The following is a 20,661-nucleotide window of genomic DNA, read 5'->3' on the forward strand; positions in this document are numbered from 1 at the left end:
TCGGTGTGGAGCACTTGGCACCAATGGGCCAGTGTTCATGGATTGGCGCTGACGGGTTGCCGATGATAGTTCGGTGCAATGGCATGCCCGGTTGTCTGAATGCATAACAAGTGGTCCCCCGCCCCCTGGATGTGGGGACAATTCACCACCATGGGACAACGAAGTGGGGAGGAGATAATTTATGAACGGGGAGGGAATAACATCTGCACCAATTTATTACACATAAAAATATATCTCATTTTGCAAGATGTTATGATTTGAATGTAAGGGATAAAAATAATATAAATAAGTGACTTTTTAAATATTAAATCTGCTCAAATTTTAAATTTACTCAAAGGTTCTGTGTTTCTTTGCAGCATCACACACTTGCAAGAGGTTAGGAGTTTGGATACGTACTGAAAACGATTTTCAAAGATAAGAGTTTTTAAAAGTGCAATGCGGTTTAATTAATTATACATTATTGTTTCCTTTCCTTTTTAAAATGAAACATTTCCTCTCTTTGGTATCCGTTTCAGTAATGAACATGAGGAATGAAAAAATAAGTGATTACATATGACTTTAGTGGACTGGATTTCTAGCTGGACCTCGTCTGATAGTTGTGACTCCATGTTCCATAACCTCTCAACCTTAAATATGGTTTCCCATAAATTGTCTGGAGGATCCCAGATCTGATCTTTACCTTGAAAGCAGGTTTAATAGTGCCAAAAGGCAAATCTTCAGAGGATAACCCAATGTGCATTAAAGCATGGGAAGACTACTTGGGAGAAATTATAAGTATCTTGCAAACTGAATTTAGCACGGACGCCTGGATTTAATTCACACAGAGCATGTTTGATTTGTTGGTTGGTTTAACTATGAGGTTGGCATTTTAGGCAGTTTTATCTGCAAGCTGTAGTTTATAGTTTAAACATGATGTGTGAATCAAGTCAGATGTGTTTTATTCTGTTAATAAAACTTACATCTGGTTTATATCTTTAGTGATGTGTTCATAGTTTGATAATCAGGTCAAAGGGATAACCTTGAGCTAATGTTTACCTTGCTTTCCATCATACCTTCAATTATAACCTCATATTTGCTGTTGGAATTTCAGGTTAGTTTATAGAATCTGTTGCAGATTAAATGTTGATAGTAACTTGAATAGTGGGAAGTAAACTGCTGCAAATTTATATGGCCTGGCCAAAATTGGTAACCATAAGTCTATATAACCATATGTTTTATATTACTGTCTTACCATGGGGAGTAGTGATGTCTCTCTTGGACAATTCCTCTGATTCGTTTTCGGAGGCCTGCTTGAGGGAGGATGAGTTTATTCCGGACATTTTAGGAACAAGGTTAATTACTGACCCTGAACCGCCAGGAGAAAGAGAATTACAGGCTTCTGCTGGGGACAGCTTGCAGGTAAGTGAAGAGGATGGGGAAGAGTTGCCGTCCATGGTGGATCTCAGAGCACGCAGAATAGAGAAATGGAGGTCTGCCAGGTTACTCAGGAGAAGGCCCCACTCCTCTTGATAGGATGCACCAGGAAGATATTTAGTATGGCAGGCAGAGGGAGGTGTTGCTGGCATCAGTGTGTATGATTTATGGCTGTGTGTTTGTTCATGCTTCCTGCTGGACTTTTGAACTTCTCCTGACCAGTGAGTTTCCGTGGAGGTACTTTTAGTTTTGCCTAGTGACTTTGAGTTGGTTTAGTGGACTTACTTGCTGGAGCAGCTTTGCATTTGTTTTATGGACTATTGGCCATTGCATGGTGGACTAATCTTGGCTTGCTTGTGGATGACTTATTGTTCGATGATTGAGTGTTTTAATATTTGTAAACCACTGAGAGTTGCAAAATTGCAACAAGTTAAAAAACCCTAATGAAATTGATCTGATCAACTAATTTTTGAATAATTTTATTAGTGAGGCAGATCAAATAAATGAAGAAGAATGATAATGTTTGGCAAGAAACTATATGGAAAGAGAAGGAAGAACTTAGGGGAAAAATAAGCTCCATATGATATCAACTGCATTTTAATTTTTAAACTTATTAAACTAGAGCTATAGAGAAAACTGATCACTTGTACCCTCTGACTTGGCCTCTACATCATAATCTATATCCATAGGTATTACTTAAAGTTGTTGGATGTAGCATGTAAGTAACCAAATGTGCTAAATATTTTTTCCCTAACTTCATCTTTTTTATAAAATCGAGCAATACAAAATTAATATATCCAAGATATATAAAGGTGCTGTTCCAAAATAGTTTTCCCATTATCGAAGCAACCATTATGTTGACCCATTAAAAAAATTGATTAGCATATCTTTATTCTCTACTATATTACAAAAGTCATTTCTCCCAGCCGCCAAAGCATTTGTTTCTATTGAAAAATATTTATGAAATCATTCTGGTATATCTTGACCCATTTGTGGTGATAAATTATAGGATGTTTTCAATATTTCGAAAAAGAAAAAGATGGGGTTACCGAAAGCCATGTTTTTTTTAAGGGTGCAGGAAAGCAGGAAACAACTTTGAGAAGAAAGCAGTTATGCACACAATACACATAAGTACATACAGAAAATACATAGGTGTATTGTGATAGCTTAAACTACTGTGCATATACGTATTATGGTTGTGTTGAACATTTCGGCTCTTTGTCCTCCTGGAGAGGTTCCTGCCGCTTCCCATGCTGAGTAGATTGTATTTCTTTTATATCCCAAATGAATTTGAGAGGTATATCCTTCATTTGTGCTTGAAAAATATTGTCAAACCTTTCACTTTGCGATACTGTCATAATATTCTTCCAGTCTCCAACAGTTCCTGATGAAAAAGGAGCAGATTGAAGAATCAATTATTGGTCCTAGCCAGTAGTCTGTTCTCGTGAAAAGAGCCCCAGCATTGATGTTGAATCCTCACAGACCTGCCCACCATGAAGGTCCCACCAGTGATGATCATCCTTTTGGCTCTGTGTATCTAGTACAATTCTGGAACCACTGTTCTGTCTTCCCACAAGATCCAGCTGCCACCGTTATTCTCTCATAGCACATTTATTCATCACAGGAGTAAGTAAATGAGTGAGTTTTGGACTCAGCAATAGTCACAACTGAGGTTTTTTATAGTAATACCTTACTTTGGACAATTTTTTCAGCAGAAAGAGGATATACATGTAGTCCTTGAGTTACAAACACAATTGAGCCCAACTTTATGTCTTATTTTGGGGGAAACAGGGTAATAAAGGTGGGATCAAAACCTAATAAATAAAAAGCTGCACTTCTGAAGGACCAGGAAATCCTCTCAAAGGAGTCATGGGGCACAGCAGTGAAGATCCAGCTATTGCTCAAGTTGCAGGGACATCAGCTCTCTCTCTTTTCATCTCCCATTTCTCTCCCTCTTTCTTTCTCTCCTCCAACACAACCTCTCAGCCTGGTTCAGCCCCCTTTCAAAGCTACATCTCAAAATCTGGAAGATTCAGGGGAAAGCCTCATCAGAAAGAATTGGATTCTTCACTGTCCAAGCCAGAATGGCCCTGATAGGCCTAGAGAATTGAGGCCATGTCCTTTCTAGTGACCAATGGGAGTTGAACTGAACCTACCCCCAGGAATAACGTGAGTGCAGAATTCACCTCTCCTCTACAATAAACTAACATAGATTTTGCCTGCTGAAGAAGGGGAGATGTTCATTCAACACTGGAGAAGCTGAGGATGACGTAGAACTACCTCAGGTATATGCTGGGGACAAGAAGTCAATGTCTTGAGGACACAAGAGAAAAAGAAGTGATTTCTAAAGCATTTTTGTCCCATGGTTAGATGCAAGAGAGGGAAAATACCAAAGTTTGATTTTGTTCTGTTGGTATTACCTTTGCGTATATGCTTTACATTTTTTTGTCCAAAACACTCTTCATATGTTTTCACATAATTTGCCCTAGGATCAGCTTTCATGTTCTTGAATGTAGACATCTCTACAACTTTGTCCACTTCCTGGCTGCTCAGCTCTTTTCCAATAAATTTGCATATTTTAAGTACTGTGCCTCTGAGATCCTGGAAGAAGAATTATTTGCTTTTGGAATATTTCTACAGTATACCCTTGTATACCCTTAATTTGGAGGAAGCTCCACTGAACAGAATGGAATTGATTTCTGAGTGAAAACATTATATAGAATAGCATTAAAAAGGTTTAAAAAGTGTCATTTCTTTCTTTATGCAGATAAAACACTGGTGAAAATGAATTGGATGGAGATCCTGGACTTCCCACTACATCTATAGGCACTTCCCACTACATCTATATAAATTTCAGATGAAGCAAGTTATGTATGTATGTATGTATGTATGTATGTATGTATGTATGTATGTATTGTAAATAATTACATGCACATACATACATGTGTTTTATATCTTACATTATTTATCTAGAAATGTTATAGTGAGCTGAACACCATATAAACCAACTAATCAACCAATTGATTAGTATACATCAATTCCCATCATGCTTTTTTCCTTTGGGAACAAGCAATGTTATGCAAAGCACACAAAAGGAATAAGGCAACCAGGAAAAAAAGAAATAGAACAATGGTTAAATCAAGCTAAATCAATACTGTGCACTATACCTTTCCAATCTTATCAGCTTCATCTAACTATCATTTTCTCTGCCTTCTTCTGCATCCATTCAGTGTTCCTTCAAATATTTGTTATGTAATTGATCCTGATTAATATGACTAAATCATTTCAACAAATGTGCTTCTCTCAAATACTCATTTGTATTTAATCCACATTCATTCAGCACTTATTGAATCTTAATGCTAACTCTTCTTGTTTCGTTACCTATTTACACCTTAAGTTGATATTTCTCCTGACCACATCTCAATTCCTTTTAACAAATTGAGCAAAGCATGCTCTTATATGAAGTCATTTTCATTGCATTCTTTGTCATGCACATACATGAAGCAAGCATGTCAAAGTGCTATGGCAGAGAGAAGCAGCTGAATCTCCGGTGTGTCAGATCTTGCAGCTTTTTCTTCCAGCCCTTGGTGCTGGGTGAGCCTTGGTCACTTGGGGATATGCTCCACGTGCTCTCCCGAGACAATGGCACAGCCCCGCTGCTTTTCTCCACCACTGCTCTTGCTGGTGGCCTGCCGGAAAAGTGTCTTGTGCAACACAGTGAAATTTAGCAGCCGTGAGCTGCCGCTTTGGGTCCTTTAAGTCACATCCAGAAAGCACTGCAGTGGAGAGAAGCAGCATTTAACCCGGCTGCTTCTCTTTTCTGCAGCACTTGTCAAACCCTTAAAGAAGGATGAAAAGAGAATAGGGATAGAAGAATGGTGTGTTCTTCCTGTATCTGTCAGATGTAAATGCCTTATTCTCCAATGTGTAAATAATGTATATATGGAACATCAGAGGTTAACTTATTCTTTGGACTTTAATGTATTCATAACTTACCACTCCCATTCCTAGCTCCACCCCTTGTATATATAAGGAGCCACCCTCACCATTCTCATTGCTTCTACCTTGAATATTCAGTGAATATAGAATGCCTATCATAATTAAAAAGAAATATATTTAAAGCTTTAACTTCTATTATTTTTATTGAGTCTGATCCTGGAAATATTGCAACAAGCTGGTAGCAGAGGATGGTTAATTGACTCAATAAGTAATTAAAAATGTCCAAGAAAGATAGGCCCAACACCAGGGCCTACAGCAAAGAAATAGAAACTGATCAAGAGATGATCAACGAATCCACCAATGCGATTTCGAGAGAATCCGAAGAATACACCACTGAAGAAGAAGAACTAATGAGTGAAAATAATGACCAGAAAGAAATCGAAATAGAAAATAACGAACTCAGGTCAGAGATATTAAAGATACTAAAAAGCCAAAAGAATGATGAAAGTCTCATCGCGGACCTCCAGGAGATGCTGAAGAACAGCGGAGCAGCGAGAGAGAAAAACGTCATTAAAGAAAAACCCAAAGATCAAAAAATCGTAAGTGAGATGACTACTGAGAAAATAGTTGTTAAAAAGAAAAGATGTGATCCCGCGCGAAATTTTGAATGGCAGCCATCTTGGTTTCAACGAACTTCAAAAGAGAATGGAGCAGAGCCAATCAAAACGCTCAGTTCAAAATTTCTGGCGCGAAAAACACTATCAGACGAAGAAAGTGAGAAAGAAGTCTCAAACTCTTCAGATGATCCAAAATCAGAAAGTGAAGACGATTTAACAAAATCTCAAGTAAAATCAGCAATGAAAACGCTTTTTGCTGCTTTTGGGCCAAGACTGAAAATTACCAAGACATCTACGAAGAAGCAAGAAATCAAACCGGCGACTCAAGACCTGCACGCTCCCATCCTGACTTCGAAAGCAACGACGCCCGAGCCCAGAGAGCCATGCCGATTTCGCCCTACACCACAGACAAAATCGAATACCAACGCACACAAAAAGAAGAAAAGAACCGTCACCACCACCAGAACCCCAAAAACCGAGCCAGAGACCGACTCATCTGAGGAGGAGCGGATCGAGAGAGCTGAAAGGGAGAGAACCTTCCACGACGCCACCAAAGAAGAAATGAACAACGCGCATGTGCGAAACTACGTAGACGACCCAGAAGGACTTGAACTGGCCAGAGAACCGCGCAGACTCATTGCAAGCATCCCAATGCCGTTCTGTAATTTCCTGCACTTGAGAGATCACGGACTGCCCCAGGTTGTAAGTAATGGACAGAATAATGTAGGTAACTTACCCAGTGACTTCCCAAAACTTAGAATTGATGGCATTAATTTACAAGAGTGGTATCAACAGCTTCAGGTTATTTTCATGAAAGAAAATTTACTATTCTTTATAACTAGCCCTCCAAGAAGACCTTGGACTTTAAAAATAGATTGTTTACATCATAGAGCATTTTTCATAATAATATCTAGCGTGTCTCCTGCAATGTATCATAGCATCAAACCAAACCTAACTGTATCAGAAATAATTCAATGCATGTTTAATCTATTTCACAGCGATAGCGTAGCTACAACCACAAGAATGTCTAAGGATTTCTTTTCCTCTAGAGTAAAACCAGGGGTTTCTATAAGTGAGCATTTGATAAATCTAAACAAAATAAGAGCTGAGCTACAATTGAGGGGGGAAGTGATTTCAGATCAAACAATGAAAAGTGTTATTATCAATTCACTTGATCCATCATGGGATAGCTTTATGTCACACTTAGATACCATTAATTTGGGATATTTATCCATAGAAAGTCTATCTAACAAATTGATAGCAGAAGACAATTCAAGAAAAAATCGATCCAGTAACCAAACAGACCACAAACCTTTTAGGAAAGTAGTCTTTCAAGATAAACATAATGAGGCCTTTAGATGCTACAATTGTGGATCCAGGGAACATAGTAGAAGAGACTGCCCCAAAGTCTCAAGAGAGAGACATAGACCAGAATATAGGAGCAAATATAATTACAGACAATCTTCCACAGATAGACACAAATATAGAAGCCCACCAAATTACAAAGAAGGTAGAGGGGGTAGAGAAAATTCAAAAGAGAGGAAATCTGGGTCACTGAATGGGCTAAATAAACAAGACAGCACCAGAACACAGCAGGATGAGAATAACAATTGGCTTATTGATTCTGGTGCAACAAATCACACCACCAACAACAAAAGTATATTATCTTCATTTATAGAAGATAAGTTTGTGATAAAGGTAGCTAATCAAGAAAAGGTTCAAGTACTAGGCAAAGGAAATGTGACCTTGCCTGGTCTAGGGAAAATAGAGGGGGTATTATTAATCCCAGAAATACCTCACAACATACTAAGTGCCATAAAATTAAGCAGAGAATCTGATATCAATATAGTTTTCTCAAAGGGGAAAGCAACTATAGAAAAGAACAAAACAAATGTAGGTACTGTAATGATAAAAGGAGGTCTACCCTATCTGATAACTAAAGAAAGATGTTTACATAACATTGATTCAAATATGGAAGATTGTATTGAAGCAGATGATGAAAATGTCAGTAACAGTGACAATGATGAGTGTAGAATAACTCATGATCACAAAAACACATACAAGGAAAAGAAACCAAAAATAGGTAAACCAATTCATGATGAGTGTGCTCACATCTTACACAGGAAGTTAGGACATGCAAGCTTTCCTGTAGTACAAAAAATGACTGAACACGCAGAAGGTGTCAAAATAAAAAATTGTGAAAATTATTTGGAATGCTCAGTATGTAAGTCCACCAAACTAAAAACCAGTCCCAGACCAAAAAAATCTAACAGATCAACTAACAATATTTTTGATTTGGTACATATGGACTTAGTTGGTCCATTAAGTCCCTCAATTACCTATAGAAAACGTTACTTCCTAACAATAGTGGATGACTACAGCCGATATGGTTTTGTTTACACATTAAAGCACAAGGATGAAACATTTCAGAAATTTAAGGAATTCTACAAACGTATAGAAACACAACATAATATCAGAATAAAGCAAATTATGACAGATAGGGGATGTGAGTTCATGTCTAAAGAATTCTCCCAATGGTTAAAGGATAGAGGAATGTTACATTTCACGTCCAATCCTTTTTCTGCATTTCAAAATGGAGTTGCAGAGAGGAAAAATTCCACACTACAAACCATGATTAGGTGCACATTAGAGGATGCTGGTTTAGGCAAACAATTTTGGTCAGAGGCATTACATTATTCGAATTACACTCAAAATAGAACCTGGTCCAGTATTGTGAATAAGACACCATATGAGGTGATGTACAATAGAAAACCCAAATTATCACACATGCACATATTTGGAGTCACTGCAGACGTACACATACCTAAACAATTGAGGAGAAAGGGAGAAAACGTATCCAGGAGATTAAGATTCATGGGATACGAAACTGGAACCAAAGGGTACAGATTTATTGATAGTAATAACAAATTTATAGTATCCAGAACAGCTGTGTTCCATGAACAGGCCAATTGGTCAAAATTGCACCTTAATGAAATATTTCCTAATAAATGTAAAGATAAGATATCTTGCGAGGAAGGAACAACAGAAAATCAAAATATTAACAAAAGTAAGAACAAAACCAAAACTTGGACTAATAGTCAGCATAAAATAAAGACAGACACATTAACAAAAAAGGAAGCTAGATATTTGCATGATAACCATAGCAAGCCTGAAAGAACTATTAGAAACAATAGAAACCAAATACCAAATAAATACAAAGATTACATAATGTATATGAATGGAGAACAAATAACACCTAATACATATGAAGAAGTATTGAAACTTCCACATGAAGAAAGAGAAAAATGGGAACTAGCTATGGAAAAAGAGATGGAAAGTTTACAAGGATTAAATGTATTCACACCTGCGATCGCACCTAAGGATAAAACAATTATAGGTACCAGATGGATTTATAAAATTAAGAACTTAGAAGGAGGCAATACCTTATACAAGGCTAGACTAGTTGCACAAGGCTATGCACAAAAATATCCAGAAGACTATACTGATACATATTCACCCACAGTGAGAACAGAGAGTGTCAAAACAGCCCTTGTAGTAGCATCTGCACTCAATCTGGACGTATTCCAATATGACATACAGACCGCATACTTACATGCAAAATTAGATAAGGAAATATATGTAAGAGCACCACACAGTCAATACACTAATAAGAACGAAATTTGGTTATTAAATAAGAGTCTGTACGGATTAAAGCAATCCGGCAAAAGATGGTACGATTGCTTGGTAAAAGTACTTAAGACCATGGATTTCAACGCCACCACTGCTGATAACTGTTTCTTTGTAAAAAAGAGTAATGATCATATTGAATTTGTATTAATTTACGTGGACGATATTTTATACATTGGAAAACATAAAGAGAGCAGGGAAATCTTTGTAAATAAGTTAAATGAACACTTCTCACTGAAATCTCTGGGTAAAGTGAATAAATACCTTGGTGTGCAAATTAACAAAACTAAAAGGGGATTCAAACTTACACAGAAAGATAAAATCATCGAACTCCTAAACAAATGTAACTTAAATAATGCTAAAACCTGTGACACCCCTATGCAAACTGATTTTCTTAGAAACACTGATGAATCTTCCCCTGAGTTTAAAGACAACACATTTTACAGATCAGTTATAGGTTCACTCCTTTATATATCTAATTGGACTAGGCCAGATATTGCATTACCTCTCAATCTATTGTCAAGATATGTTAGTAAACCAACCTTGTATCATTGGGAAGCTGTCAAAAGAATTCTAAGATATCTGAAGGGTACATTAGATTTTTGTTTAATGTTGGAACCCAATAATGACAGAGAACCAAAAATTACTTGTTATGCTGATGCAGATTGGGCTGGTGATACATCATGCAGAAAGAGTACTTCTGGTTATGTTTTTCTATTGAATGATTGTCCAGTTTACTGGTATACTGGTAAACAAGAACTAGTAGCCACTTCTACTACAGAAGCGGAATATGTTTGTTTGTCCAAAGCTGCAAATAACCTTGTATGGTTCAATGATCTGATCACTGATGTTTGGAAGAAACCCACCTTACCATTTATTATGCATGAAGACAATAAAGCGGCCATTGAAATATCCAGATCCGATGCAATTGGACAAAGGTCCAGGCATATTGATATAAAGTTTAAGCATGTGAGACAACTGTCTCAAGACGGATTCATTAAAGCAATACATTGCGATACTTCTGAACAATTAGCTGACATATTAACAAAACCCTTACCTTCTAAACAACACAAATATTTAACTTCTAAATTATATGTATTATATTGTCCTGAATCAGAATGTAATTGGTGTTGTGTAACGAACCGGCATTTAGAGGGGGATTTGTCAGATGTAAATGCCTTATTCTCCAATGTGTAAATAATGTATATATGGAACATCAGAGGTTAACTTATTCTTTGGACTTTAATGTATTCATAACTTACCACTCCCATTCCTAGCTCCACCCCTTGTATATATAAGGAGCCACCCTCACCATTCTCATTGCTTCTACCTTGAATATTCAGTGAATATAGAATGCCTATCATAATTAAAAAGAAATATATTTAAAGCTTTAACTTCTATTATTTTTATTGAGTCTGATCCTGGAAATATTGCAACAGTATCTCCTCTTCAGGAACTTGATCTATCCAAAAGCTTTGGAACAAACCCTTTTCTTCCCTTGTCCCTTTTCTATACACTTCTTTTAGGGGGAAAAAAAAAGCCCTGTCTGAATCAGCTCTACAAACTCTGCTTAGCTGCATAAGCAGAGAGTTAGCAGGAGTCTGATTTTCAAGTTCTTGGCAAACCCACTGGAATAGTTTATGTTGAATGGAAAAGAAAAACAGGCATGAACTCTTCGGACCTTAAAAATGTAAAAGTTAGTTTGTTCAGAACATTCACAAATGTTCAATCATAGATAAAAGCGAACTGTACCTGAAGCTGCATCTCTATTTGTCTAGGCCTATTCCCTGAATCCTATTGACCTTGACAAAGGAATACAGCATTTTTCGGAGTATAAGATGCACATTAGTTTTTGGGGAGGAAAACAAGCTGTTCCAGGCTGTGGTGATCGCCCAGGCCATCGCCACCTCCACACATGGTGTTTTGGGCCTCCTCCGCATGTTACGTTTTTGGCCGCCAATCCCCACCACCTAGAACCGGCCAAAAACACGATGCGCTGATGTAAAAAACGGCCAAAGGGTGGGGGCCGGAGGATGGGTGGGTCTTCAGCAACATTTGCTGTATAAGATGCACAGACATTTCCACCCACTTTTGGTGGGGGAAAGTGCATCTTATACTTGGAAGAATATGGTAAGTGGGGGAAATAAGTGAATACTCTCACCTGGATCATTTACTCATAGCACAGGAAGAGAATATTGAATTCATTCTGATGTGTATACCAGCCTTTCACATGATTGAAGACCAGACTGCTAGGAACTGAGAATGGAAATAAGAATTGTCGTGCTTAAGTTAATTCTGATTCCTCACATGAGCTATAAGGAAAATATTTTTCTTTTAAACATTATATACACAAAGCCAATGTCAGTAAGGCATAATGATTTTGAGGATCACTTCTTTCTAAACAGCATGCATTATACAATTAGAATAGGAACTCTTTGGAGATCTCTTTGGAAATGGAAAAAAAATTGCTAAGGATACCAACAATTGTTTTTGCATTTTAAGGCGTACAGGAGGCCATCAACTGTTTGTACAGGGACTGTTTGAAATTATGACATCACTGAATTAAGGGGCTTATAACTCCTGCCCGAATTTATGGCTACTGCCATGCCCCCATGATTGTGTGAACAAAATTTGAGCTCTTTGCAATCCACCTGCCTTTACAAGGGATGCTATAGAGGCCTCCCCTCCTATATTCTTACCATACTGTCCCACTGGGTCCCTGTGGGCCTCTTTCCTACCTCCATCACTGATGAGTCAGTTGCTATTTTGGTGCTGTAGATCTCCTTCTGGAAGCAGCTACTCCACCATGTGGCCTTCCTACATAGTGAAAATACAGCCACCATATGGCTGTATTCAGGAAGTGGGCATCATGTCGGAGCAGACACTAATTCATTGCAGCAACTCACAAAATGGTCTCTGCTTCCAAGGCAGACCCAAAGGAGCCCACGGGACTGAGTGGCCTGCTCTCCTTCCCCAGCGTGATCTCTGGAGCTCCATTGGGGAACAAGAACAGGTTGTTCTACCCCTCTACAATGTTTGTCTACAATTTCCCTCGGCCTGTTTCTCTACAGTGGAGGTTGTGTTGCTCCATTCCACAAATGGCTGCAATTTTGGGAGCAGCTACCATAAATTGTGGGACCTATGGGATGCTGAGGTCTAGGAAGCAGAGCGTGGGCTGCCTCAGAGAGTGGGGCAGGCCTTGGAGGCCCGGGGCAGGCCATGAGTGGGCTGTAAAAGTGTTGCAGCACATGCCTGGGCCTGCACTAGGCTTCCCAGGGTCTCCCCCAACCCAGAGACACCCTTTGCTCTGCTTAATTGCCAGCCTGGTTACTTAACACCCGTGAAGAGCAGGGATGGGGATTGTTAGGCAAGGCAGTGAAGACAGTTACAATTAATGATAGCCCTGAGTTGAAAAATGACTCAGTTGGGATTGTTTTCCAACTCATCCAAGTCACATGTTGTCTCTGGCCAAATTTACACCATTACTGTTTAATGCAGTTCCTCTAGTGGACCCCGTTAGATCCTTATCGCTATGTTGGCTGACATGGATTTTATTTTAATAGAGAGAGGTGGAAGTTTCTGAGTGTTTAATTTTTCCCCACACACAAACCAATATGAGCAACTGTGCAAAGTGAGATTTAGCCTGGAGTTTCACTGGAGAATGAGGAAACTTGGGATTCATTAAATGTAAAGTTCTCTCCTATTGCTGAAATGCTTCAAACTGAGTGTTGTTGTTGTTAATAACTCCAAGGGGACACACTAGCAAACCAGCCCTTTTTGACAGTGTTGTGATAATTAAAGTTTTTATTTCCATCTTACCATTTCCAGATAAAAATCTTTCCATGTATTCCTCCAAATTAAATGAATTTTCCACTGCCCTGAATGAGTTGATATAATGAAAAAAGGACACTAAAGTGTCTTTTGGATTTCGGTATACGTAAATAACCTGCAAGAATATATATTATATGTAATCTGTAATAAATACATTCATTTTTAATAAACTGAGGATACTTTCTAAAGTACATTGAAAAACATTCTTATAAAATTATATAAATGTTTCCCCTTTCCTCTTATAAAACTATATAAATGTTTTCCTTTTCTTCATATAAAGTATATTTCACTGGCCCACATTTTATTCTCACTTCCATGTCATGAATTAGAGTACATTGAGCTAGAGCAGCGGTTCTCAACCTGGGAGTCGCGAACCTTTTGGGGGTCGAACGGCCATTTCACAGGGGTCGCCAAAGCCCTCTCTTGCCCCCCCCATGCCTTCACTCACCCTCACTCTCTGCTCTGTTGGATCGCCGGCCGTTCGCTTACCCCGCCCACCCCCAATCTATTGCTGCCTCCTGAGTCCCAGCTGATGGCTAGAGGAAAAAAAACTGTTTAAATTCTTGCCGCGGGGCTTCAAAGGGCCGCCCTATAGCCAGTGGTGGGATTCTGCCGGAACCGTTTGTTAAATTGCTGGCTTGCCCCACCCCTCCGCACCTTATTTATTGCCAATAAATAATGGTGGGCAAGGGGCGGGCGAGCCAGCAATTTAACAAATGGTTCGGTGTTTTTTTGTAATTTTATTAGCCCGCGGAGCTTCAGCATAGGCTAATTAGCCCTTGATTAGATCGGCTCCCGACTCTCAGATGATTTGTCTCAGCTGTTTTGCTCAGGGCTCTGCTGCTTCCTTGCAAAGAGTCCTGGAGCAGATTTTTTTTTCCCCTAGCTATGCTGAAAAACGAAACTGAAACTGCTTTGCTGTTGCTGCAAGGTTGGAAAATTAGGCAGGCAGATTTCTTTTCTTTTTCCTCACCAGAAAAGGTAGGTGCAAACATTGGGAAATTTAGGGAAAAAGAGGAGAATTCAAGATTTTAAAACACAAAAGAAAAAAAGCTCTATTTAACTAGGGAATTGTAATAATTGAGATACTATTAATTGTTTATTGTGTTGAAAGCAGAAATAGTTAAGTTGTGGTTTGGAGGAATATATGGGGGAAATTATTTGGTTTATTATTATTGGTAAATATAATTAATTGATTTGTAAGAAATTGGATTGCATGGAATTAATTGGAATATTCATGTTCATATTGATTAATATACAAAAAAGGTAGTTATATAACTAATTGATTCATATTAAAATGTTGAATTTATATTAAACAACTGTAATATTACATAATTAACCAATGTGAGGATGGATATAAAAATATATGACAATGGGAAGGGGTATAATATAGAATAGAAGGGGGAAATAGAATTTGATTAACATTAGAGATGAGGATGAAGGGTAATATTGGTTTTTTACAAAAATAGATGAGGAATAAATATGGCAAAAAGGAAATATAGAAATTGTACATTTAATTGAAATGACTAAACACTGTTTAAATTTGTGAACCAGCCAAATACTCTGTTCAAAGAAAATACATTGTATGTTTGTCTGTGTGTTTCTAATTATTGTTATTTATTCATATTTGTTTTCTTTTATTCTTTAAAGTTTAACAATTCATTCTTTATCTTAATATCTTTATATTTGTTTGGGGTTGGCTTTTTTCCCTTTCATCTTTTTTATTGTACAGCAATCTTTCTCCTCAAACCTACTACCTCTCTCTTTTCTTTCCTTCTTACTTTCTCTTCCTCCCCCTCTTCTTCTCCTCCCTACTTCCTCTTCCTTTCTCCTTCTCCTCCTCTCTTCCTCCCTCTCTTACCCTCCCTCCTACTCTAATTTCCCTTCCCTTCCTTCATCCCTCTCTATTGCTGTATCCTTTTATGCATATGGACTACTCAAAGGGCTGAAAAAGTTATTTTTGACTGGTCCTCGCACTTTTGATCAGTCCTCGAACTTACGACTGTCCTCACATTTTACGTTTTTGCCCTAGCTTGTCACCATGGTGAAGAGAAGCAGTTGTGAAATGAGTGACATGGTTGTTAAGAATTCCTCTTCCTTTCTCCTTCTCCTCCTCTCTTCCTCCCTCTCTTACCCTCCCTCCTGCTCTAATTTCCCTTCCCTTCCTTCATCCCTCTCTATTGCTGTATCCTTTTATGCATATGGACTACTCAGAGGGCTGAAAAAGTTATTTCTAACTGGTCCTCGTACTTTTGACCAGTCCTCGAACTTACGACTGTCCTCACATTTTACGTTTTTGCCCTAGCTTGTCACCATGGTGAAGAGAAGCAGTTGTGAAATGAGTGACATGGTTGTTAAGAATTCCTCTTCCTTTCTCCTTCTCCTCCTCTCTTCCTCCCTCTCTTACCCTCCCTCCTGCTCTAATTTCCCTTCCCTTCCTTCATCCCTCTCTATTGCTGTATCCTTTTATGCATATGGACTACTCAGAGGGCTGAAAAAGTTATTTCTGACTGGTCCTCGCACTTTTGACCAGTCCTCGAATTTACGACTGTCCTCACATTTTACGTTTTTGCCCTAGCTTGTCACCATGGTGAAGAGAAGCAGTTGTGAAATGAGTGACATGGTTGTTAAGAATGCTGCACGGGCATAAATGTGAAGATGGTCATAAGTGTGAGGACCAATCAAAAGTGCGAGGATCTGTCAGAAATGACTTTTTTCAGCCCTCTGAGTAGTCCCTATACACATAGCCATGGCCACCCGGTCACGTGACCAGCTAGCCACGCCCACCCAGTCACATGACCTCCAAGCCACGCCCACAAAATAAGCCACGCCCACAGACCCCCCTGGTTGGGGGTCACCACAACATGAGGTACTGTATTAATGGGTCGCGGCATTAGGAAGGTTGAGAACCACTGAGCTAGAGCAATTGGCTATATAGTAATTGGCTGTCAACTTGCAAAGCTTTCAAGTTGCCATGAGCAGGAGGAGGGAGAACTGAAGTGAATTCCATACATTTTTCTGCCGCAATCAGAAGGAGGGTGTTAGGTTTCACAGCCAGCCAAAGTGGTTAATTGGAGAATGTGATTTATGACATGGCCAGGGGGGAGGGGAGAGACAGGGTCATAGGGGAACGTAAATCTACGTGGGATCAGTCCTGACTGCATCCGAGTATGGCCTGCATCCGAGAATGTTGCTCCTAATAAATCACTATATTTCCTTTGAAGTTTGGCTCATGGCTCATGAATTAATTAGGGCATCTTTCGGAAACTTGACATTGGCTATATTAGCAATCAAACAATAGATAATACCTTAATCAAGAAACCACTAACTTAGTCACACAGTAAACAACAGCCTAATCAAGGAACTACCAAGAACACTCCTACCAACACTGGCAGGGGAAGCCTCTTCTATATAAAGTGAGCAAAGTCCACTACTTTCAAGCACTCAGGATTTTATCTAATTGGGTAATGAATACAGTTACATTACAGTGCTTTTTCTCCTACAATCTGTACTCTTTTCTCCTGCTTTTCTCCTATATGAATATAAATACATATATACATAAATATGCACATATACTTATACAATCATTGTAGTTTTTCAGCTAACTCATTTTTATAGTCAGACTAGAGTAACAAGATTGACCTACTTTTCCCTTCTTGCCCCTCAGTTTCTTGCATTTGCATTTCTTGCATTCTTGCATTCTTGCTTTGCATTTCTTTGAAGCTTGTAGAAATAGTTTAGCTAATTTGTGATAGAGGTGTGGTGTGATTCCTCTGAAGTGGGGAGAGTTGAGTATTTATTGAGACTTTATTGATTTATTGATAGTTAATTCTAAACTACGTTGTTTGGAAGAAAGGTTGAAGAGTTGAAGAAAGTAATAATATAGTGTTGCTCCAGTGTTATGTTTGCCTGGTTTAAGGAAAAAAATTTCCACTTGTCTGTAGTAGTGGAAGATGGTATAGCCAAAGGAGTGTTGGTTCGCATGTGGACTGGGAACTAAAAGGTGGTGCACAAATGCTAGGTTTTTAAAATTGTCTCAAGGGAGTTTGGTTCTCTTGACCAATAGGAGAGAGAGATGGGACGATGTGGAACGAAATTGTGTGGTTATGAATAAATGAATTGAGAATGGGATGGGACTGGATGGTTATGCAGTTGTGAATGGAGACACTATTGAGATATTGGACGCTGGAAAGTTACCATTTGAATGGTCAGTGTAGACATGTGAGGTTTTTGCTTTATTGTAAGCATTGCACATATTAACTAATGAGGTAGGGAATATTCATGCTGATTTAAACTATGCTTATGGTATCTTACATACTTTTGGGATAATCTGGATTGAAAGGGGGTTGATATTTAGTAAAAGGGATTGCGATAGGTGGAACTTATCACAGCTGTTTTAAAGGCAGCTGAGGATCCTTCTAACCTTGATATTATACAAATAGTGGATGAAGGGGTGTGTAAGTGAATGGGAAATGGATGCCTAAAGATGGGGTGAAAATTTTTACTAAAGTTGTGATGTGGAATGTGATTGAACAAGTGCATGAGGGAACCTATTGGGGAACGCAAGCACTTATTGATTTTATTAAATGTATATGCATATATGTGTCTAGGGGTGTGTATACAATAGTTATACAAATGGTACGGAAATGAATACATTTTGTATGTAAAAAAAATGTAGAGATTTGACCATTTGGCCTTTTCAAATGAATCTAAGTAGATTACATTGAAATGCTGGTGGTGTGACCATTGATATATGTAATAATAATAGTGGATTATTTTACTGGATAGGTTGAAGCCTTTCTTTCTGTAAAGACAGGTGCTCAGAAGATTGTTAAATCATATTGGAGCGAATAATACCCAAATATGCATTGGTTGATCTTATTGATAGTGATAGGGGTATACATTTCATTGTCCAAGGTGATGAAGCTTATGGAACAATTAGGAATTGATTGGCAACTACATTTATTGTTTATGCCAAGTTCTACAGGGTGTTGTGAATGTGCTAATCAGATAAGTAAATCTATGTTATAAAAATTAATGTTAGAGCTTCAACTACCTTGGATGAAGTGTTTGCCTTTAGCTCTATTAAGAATAGGAACTAGTCCTAGGAAAGATCTGGGGATATCTACATATGAAATGATGTTTGGATTGCCATATGTGGGGAAAGTTGAGATGCCTAGGATAGAATTGAAGGATGTTTTTTTCTGAAAATATATACAGGGACTGTCCCAGTGTTTTTCTCATTTAAGGTAAAAAGGACAGAATCCACCTCTTGATTTCCAAGCACATGAATATAAAAGTGGAGTCTGGGTCCGATAAAAGCCACTACTGAGAAGAAGTTGCAGCTGGTGTGGAAGGGACCGTTCCAAGTTCTGCTAACTACAGGGTTGGCTGTAAGGACTAAGGAACAAGGTTGGGTATGCTATTCCAGAGTCAAGGGACTGGTGACTTTGCCTTATGGAAGGACAGTTGCTACGGAACCTGCAAACCCTCTTAAACTGACTTTTTGATGACAAACCTTAGACGATTGGGGACCAACGGATGGAAGAAGAGTTTTATGAAGAATTTTGTATTTGGCTAGGAGTGGTAATAATTCTTGTTGTGTTTTTGATTGTATTGAGGAAAGATATTATTGATTGGTGTAAATCTATGTTTTGGTATCCAGTGGATGTAAGTTCTCCTTGATTGATTGATGAATTGGAGGTAAGATAATAATCTTTTATCTTTTGGACAATACGTTGGGGGAGCTAGTTCACTAGGAATAATGGATTTTTTTTGTGGTAATGTTTGTTATTCTACAGGTGCAGATAGGAATGGGGATTTTGGCTGTGTTGCCTAGTTACCCTATAACATGGTAGCAGTTATGTTTCCATACTGAATTCGAGCACCGTTATTCTTTTATAGAAACACCACTAACCCTAATAGACACCACTGAGGAAGCTGAGATATATATTAAGTCATCTTTTGAAGATGGTGTGTGCCAAGTGCAAACGTACATATGAGATAAGTTCCTCAATACATTGGCCTTACAAATAGAATGGAATTTTTATATAAGCAATGCACTGAGCTATTTGGTAATTATACACCTTCATACAAGAAGTTTTAGATTTTGGAGGAAGGGTTACATTTTCTATGTTTAAGGATACAAGTTCCCTCCAAGTTAATGTTTTTATGTGGTAACATGGCATTGCCCAAATTACCTATTGTATGGAGAGGAGTTTCTATACTGTTACAGGATATTCATAATTTACAGGAATAAACTGATAAAGAGAAGAATTGGGGATTGTGAGAAAAATAAGAATTATTCCTGTAAAAGCATAACCTGAGTTACGCCATTTTAAAATCATGTTAAGGCTTTGTTTAACCTTGTATAACCTGATTATATAATTTAGCTGACATTTAAGAACATGAGAAAGGAAGTGTGTAATTCCTGTGTTTTTGAGGATGTTTATCTTGCAGGAAATATGCTCTTGGGTTAACTTGCCCTAATTAATTAAAGGAAGTACGCAATTGAGGGGTATTTCTGTTGGGAATTGGGGAATTTCCAGGGTGGATTATGTACTGCATATGTTATATAAGATGTTATGTAAGATCTGAAACTGATTCCCAAGGTACTTTATTGACGTGTATTCTGATGTTCCTGAAGACTATAAAAACTCGTGTAAATTGTTTTATTTCCGTCTTTCTCTACAGCAGAGAGAAAGGCCCTTTGCAAAGTGAATAAGTAAATAAACTCTGTCCCAGGATTATTTTAGTCTCTGTCTCTTTAAAACGGTAATGGGATTTACCTGTTGACCACATATACTTATACAATCATTGTAGTTTTTCAGCTAACTCATTTTTATAGTCAGACTAGAGTAACAAGATTGACCTACTTTTCCCTTTTTGGCCCTCAGTTTCTTGGGAACTAGGTAATATGGCAGATGGGACATGAGGACACGAGGTGATGGCATCTGGGTGATATCCACATTGTATATGTTGTATTCTATGGATGCACACCGATGTGATATGGAAATATTTTCTGTTCCATTCCGATGGCCTTCATACAAAATCAAGCATATAATATTCTGGGTCCAGATAGTTCCTAAAAATGAAAATCAACTTGTTTTAAAGTTGAGGAAATTATCTGGGTTTCACATTACTTATATCACCAAAGTTGTATCACTAAGCAAAG

At 38.2% G+C, this 20,661-nt stretch overlaps 1 pseudogene across 1 annotated transcript in view; it reads right to left on the bottom strand.

Moving 5' to 3' along the window:
• Nucleotides 1–1,876: 1,876 nt before the first annotated feature.
• Nucleotides 1,877–20,661, bottom strand: part of LOC148116827 (amine sulfotransferase-like) — a 43,355-nt pseudogene continuing 24,570 nt past the window's right edge. The window contains exons 3-7 of the transcript XR_015731402.1: nucleotides 20,363–20,571; nucleotides 13,476–13,602; nucleotides 11,818–11,912; nucleotides 3,834–4,014; nucleotides 1,877–2,797 (exon numbers count right to left, since the gene is read on the bottom strand). The product of XR_015731402.1 is annotated as an amine sulfotransferase-like (transcript). The remainder of the gene's footprint in view (nucleotides 2,798–3,833; nucleotides 4,015–11,817; nucleotides 11,913–13,475; nucleotides 13,603–20,362; nucleotides 20,572–20,661) is intronic.

Source organism: Pantherophis guttatus, chromosome 1 (assembly GCF_059756535.1).
Source record: "Pantherophis guttatus breed Tessera chromosome 1, ASM5975653v1, whole genome shotgun sequence".
NCBI classification, from domain to species: Eukaryota; Metazoa; Chordata; class Lepidosauria; order Squamata; family Colubridae; genus Pantherophis; species Pantherophis guttatus.